Genomic DNA, 5926 nt, shown 5'->3' on the forward strand with positions numbered 1-5926 from the left:
CGGCGCAAGCAATGGGATCATCCGATGGGAAACATATCTTGCCCTAAGGGTAGGATGCAAAGAAGGAAATCACCCTATCCCTTTCTGCTGACTTGCAGGGCGAAAGGCGGCAGATCACTGGTGTTCTGCGACGCGGCCGTTTAATAGGTACCTACTACACTCCTCCTTCAGCGTATGGATATTTTCACACCAAGCTCTGTAGTGCCGAACGGTGGCAGATCATAGCGCTGGTTCGATGGGTCAGTGAAACCACCTGCTGACTGCGTATCGAATGTGTAGGTAGCGGAACCGTGCCTCAAGATTCTTTAAGCGGGAAATCGCCCGTGCGAAATCCAAGTACGTCGTCAAAATTGGCGAGCAGCTTATAATTTAACCAACTGGAACACGGAAGACACAAGTGTGCGCGTTTACCACTAAAAAAACTTCATTTGTCGTATCACGGGTCTTCGGGAACACTTCCCTTAATGGCTCGCGTAATATCGGAATACTGGGTCTTGAAATCTCAAGCTATTACCGAATCTACGGTCTTTTGTAAGGCAAAGCCAAATTGGATTCGAAGAAGCTGGGCGTCTGGAATAGAACACAGTACTTCAAGCCGGCCCACATTCTAGCGCTCTACAATGCGCAGGTCAGGCCACATATGTTGTATTGCTGTCATCTCTGGTCTGGCGCACCCAAGAGCTCGAACGTTTCATCGAGACATCGCTTTTTTGTGTGTCATTTACCGCATTTATCACATGGTGGGTTCCATTACCAAACAGCTGTTTGACTTGATTCCTGCCACTGAATTCCACCTTCGCACGACACGCCACAAATTATCATATCATCCCCACCATCTGGATGTGTGACGTTCATCTACAGTGCGGTTTTCAAAGAACTTTATTCCATGTATAACCAAGTTATTGAATGAGCAATCATGGGCGGCGATACCAGGACGATACGACAGACGATACCTTCAAAATAATCGCATACATTTTTCTAAAAATCCGGCAACACTTCTGTTCTACCTCTGAGAGAGCAAGAGATAATTAATAGTTGTGATAAAAAATGTATTGCATTGCATTTTTATACTAAAACAACCGCACCACAATTTTTTTACTTCGGAAATTTTCAGTGCCAATATGTTCAGAATCATGGTCCAATTTCAAACCCCCATTTTTAGGTTGTGTAGTTGTTTATCATCCTGTATATAAATTAATATCTTTTAACACTCCCGACTAATGTCTATTATAGCTAGGAAACATTTCTATTCTCTATCACATCAGGTTAAAAACAAAACACCGTCACACAAATAAAATCATAAAACAAAATTTATCAACGTTGCGGGACACGAATCCGCGACCTCTCGAGTTCCGAGCGAGCGCTCTTCCAACTGAGCCAACCGTTCGAGTGACGTTTCGTTGATAAATCTTGTATGCTTTCTTCAAAACACTGTATGAAAATCTATCCATTATTTTGATGCCATAGGGATAGATAGACACTAATCTTACATCCCTATTTTGCGTCCGGGGTTAAAAATAAAAGGAAAGCTCTTATAATACATAAATATATTATTTAACACATTTCTCGATTTAAATAAATATGATCGATACACAAAAGGCATAAATAGACCTTAATTTAAATGCATTTTATTCGGTAAGTACGTATTAAGCACATCGTAGGTAACTTTAAAACTTAACTGATTTTTTAGTTTACTTGAGTATAATCACTTAAGGCGCTGCTATCGCCACCGAGAAGACCAGTTGTTTCACCCGTGACCAAATGCGAGGCATTAACATTTACCACAAAATATACAAAAGTAATTTTGTGGTTTGTGACTGTTTTAAATTGTAAAATATATTAAAACAATAGGTATAAATATATTAATACTGCCAAGTAAATCTTAATATATATAAATTACGTGACACGTTGTTTGTCCGCAATTGACCTAAACTAATGAACGGTTTTTAAAGGGGATTACTTCATGGAGTGCTGTTTGGTCCAACTTGAGAGATAGGAGAGTTTTTATTTCGATTTGGGACCCATAATTATTTTAATTTTCAATATTTGTTTTGTATGGACATAATATTTTCTATGAGAGAATTTAGTGACGCACGATTTGACAGTTCTGCTGTGAAACAATTTCATTATAACAACAGGGAGCACTTTTTACGAAATAATTCTTGATGTTTTCAAATATTATTGGCAAATTCCTATAAAATAGTATTTTTTTATTATCTACAGAACAACGTCTGTCGGGTCAGCTAGTAATATTATAAATAAAATTAGTTCATGTAAGTTTCTATTTTGCGTATTGTGTGGAAGTAAATGTGAATGAAATGAAGTATCAATATTATATTCTCTATGTTCAAGCGATTATACTCAAGTAGTTTAAAACTTTACAAAATTCAGAGCTTAAATAATACGGAAATGGTAACAGTGCTCATTGAATGATTTAAAATTAAAGATATTTACACCGCGTCAAGTAAAAGGAGCCGATAAAAATATATGATAATGTTTCGTTCCCTTCATTTTAAGTCTCTACTTAAAAAATTGCTCTGTCATACATCCTACTACTCCACAGCTGAATATCTAAGTGATCGGACAGCCTGGGACTAGATTATGATTAATTTATTTAATAGCAATGACAATACAATATATTTGAATGTATATTCGATTAAAAAGAGCGCAGAGAGATTTTTGCGCCGCTTCTTCTCTCTCTCAGAGCGCCATTTGTTTCCGAAGCGGTAGTGGTGTCTAGTATATTAGAAATGACATCAAAAAGAATTCTAAAGGAATCAATTTTGAGAAAATAGATAAAACGAAATTTAACCTCTGCAAATCAAATTTCTTCAAAGTTACCAAAATAGAGACACTTTGTTGGTCGAAGACTCTAGAGAGGATATTAAAATAAAGTATAGCTTTTTTTTATGATAATAAGGGACGAGACGAGCAGGACGTTCAGATGACAGTAACTGATACGCCCTGCACATTACAATGCAGTGCCGCTAAAGATTCTTGAAAAAATCAAAAATTCTGAGCCGCACTACAACTGCGCTCGTCACCTTTAGACATAAGATGTTAAGTCTCATTTGCCCAGTAATTTCAATAGCTACGGTGCCCTTCAGACCGAAACACAGTAATGCATACACATTACTGCTTCACGGCAGAAATAGGCGCCGTTGTTGGTACCCATAAGCTAGCCGGCATCCTGTGCAAAGGAGCTTCTAGCTAATAGTTTGCTTGGAAACCCTAAACGATTCATACATATTGGTCGAGCAGAAACTTTAATATTTTGAAACAGCCGACTTTTTCATGTACAAAAGTATCCCATAGTGAAAATTGTCAATATTTGTGGGTAGAACATAAAAAGTCGAATAGTAATCAAAAAAAGTAACCAAGAATCTTAATTAATTATAAGTTTTTTGCCACGCGACACCTTACACTTGACACGCTGTGAATATATATTGGTGTGTATAACAAAATTCAAATGACGATTTCCTATCGGCAATACTATGCTAAAACAACCATTTTACTATAAACCTAAAAATATTCCATAATAATGATTAGGTGAACATTTAGAACGAAAATTAATTTGAGACTAATAGTAAACACATTGTTTATATAATGCTAGGATAATATTGATGCAAATTTTCGAACCCGTATTTTCAATTTTAAGCAGAAAAAAAAAACATTAAAACATTTTTATATAAGTACACAATAACTTAATAAATACATTAACATTTCAAAATAAATATATTTCTTGCATTCATAAATATAAATATGCATTTCATTGTTAAATAACATGTTAATACAATTTAAAAAAAATCCTGAAATTCTTCAATACCATTCTTTTTCAAAAATTAAATACAAGAATTCACAAGACTTAAAATAAGTTACAAGTGTCAGAACATAGTAATGGAAAAAGTGCACAAGGCCATAATTATATTATAGGACATAATATTTAGGGCTAGGCCGCACTACGGTTAAACCGCAGCGGTTTTTAACCGCGTGAGTTTATAGATAAGCGGTCGCACTTGCAGTTTCTTCCCTCGACTGATTTTAAACCGTAAGATACAAATGAAAATATTCTATTTTGTATCAAAATAAATCGTAGTATACAAAAAACCATGTACAAGTTACTACATACTCATAATACCAACATTAAGAAGAAGTCTACAAACTTAAGTTTGGTAAATGCATCTAGACAAGTAGGTACGAAGTTGTTATTGCTAGGACTTCTTAAATAAACTAGGCACATACAGACAGTAGGTTTATGTGAAACAGACATAAAAGCTGGTGCCTTATTTCACAAATTAGCCATTTTGCTGGAGAGTACGTATGTAGTCTTTATTATGGCAACAATCTACAAGTACGTGGTTAAGCTCTAACTCCTAAGATATATTTTTCCCTTAGATATCTTAAATATTCTCGCGGAAGAAAACCCGCTGCGAAATTTGTAATTCATAGAACTTAGTAGGAAGTCACCTACTATTTGTTTATCGCGGGTGGTTTTGCGGTTTATAATCGTTGTGTGTGCGTTTCGAGCGATTTCGCGGTTAACCGCTATCGAGAAAAAACCGCAGTGCGGCCTAAGCCTTAAATCTGTAAAGTACTTACTGTAACATATAAATATAGAGTAACCACCGCCTTTACAATAATTCATTTAAACCTTAATAAATACAACATCCGCCATTTTGAGTAATATGACAGCATCTGTCAAATTTATTGTTTATCAAACCATCACAGATCGCTAAGTTTATATTTAAATAACTCATTTTACATATTCAATTATGAAGAAGAATGAAGCAAAAAGGAAAATATATAAACAAATATAGATTTATTTAAACATATATAAGATTTATAACCTCTATTAAGTTATTTACTAGTTTTGACGATATTTCTTGCTCAACTATGATATAGTTACCATATTTCTTCTGTACTTTCAATAGATTATTATAGGTGTTGTTGCCTTTTAAGTTTTTTTCGTAAATTGAAGTCGGTTAGACTACTTTGAAAATGAGTTTGACTTCACAACAATAAACTATTAAAAGGTAAGAAAATTCGTATTTAACAGTCGAAAATATCGATTTGTCTGTTGTTAGTTCATAATGGTACATAAATAATGAATAAAAATTAGAGATTCACAAGGAAACCATAAAAATATAGGGTCGTATGTTTTTGAGCCTTTCATAATATGTAGTGCAGTTAAGTGCCGCAATCTCCGAAATTTCTAATGTATGTGTAATTTGAAAGAGGTACTAGGATACCATTAAGCAATCATTTACATTTCAACCATACTATCATTTTCGTATTACTTGGACAGCTTTTAACTAACCGAGGGCGGTTTTTCTTTCTATAAATGTGCAAGGTAGGGTTACCAAGAGTATGTCTCGTTGAAATTAGTTTTGAATATGTGATTATTTTGGCTGTACTCAGAAACACCAAAGTTTTAGAGATTTAGGTATCAAAAAGGATATTTTTCCCTGAGAAAGTAATGTATGTTTGTGTGTGTTATAAGCACGTGACTGGAATGTGTCAATAACTTGATTTATCTACACCCATGCTTTAAATCCTCTATTAAAGTTTCTAAAACAGTTAGCTTATTGCCAATATTAAAGCACCTAATGTCCTAATAACCATTAAATCATCCCAACGAGTGTTGTAATGAAATTCAGTACATTACAACACTCGTTTGGATGATGTAATGGTTACTAGGACTGGCTTTTTTAATGTTTGCAGTAAGCTAACTGTTTCAGAATCGTTTATAGAGGATTCATATTATGGGTGTAGATAGTCTTGTTGATAATTAGGTATTAAAACACTCATGTGATACTATTATCATGATAAACCCACATTCACGTAAAGTACACTTACAAGAAATAGAGTACGGCTGACAACCCTAGAGCAAAGCCTCTTCTGCACTTTTACATAGCAGAGCAAGACA

General features: G+C 34.7%; 1 protein-coding gene and 1 long non-coding RNA gene across 2 annotated transcripts in view; one reads left to right on the top strand and one right to left on the bottom strand.

The window, feature by feature from the left end:
• Nucleotides 1–5926, top strand: part of LOC126969917 (uncharacterized) — a 433182-nt gene that overhangs the window by 329192 nt on the left and 98064 nt on the right. The window lies entirely within an intron of this gene.
• Nucleotides 1531–5926, bottom strand: part of LOC126969958 (uncharacterized) — a 238884-nt gene continuing 234488 nt past the window's right edge. The window contains exon 2 of the long non-coding RNA XR_007730501.1: nucleotides 1531–3044. This is a non-coding gene — a long non-coding RNA (uncharacterized LOC126969958). The remainder of the gene's footprint in view (nucleotides 3045–5926) is intronic.

The sequence above is a fragment of the Leptidea sinapis genome, chromosome 19 (assembly GCF_905404315.1).
Source record: "Leptidea sinapis chromosome 19, ilLepSina1.1, whole genome shotgun sequence".
NCBI lineage: Eukaryota > Metazoa > Arthropoda > Insecta > Lepidoptera > Pieridae > Leptidea > Leptidea sinapis.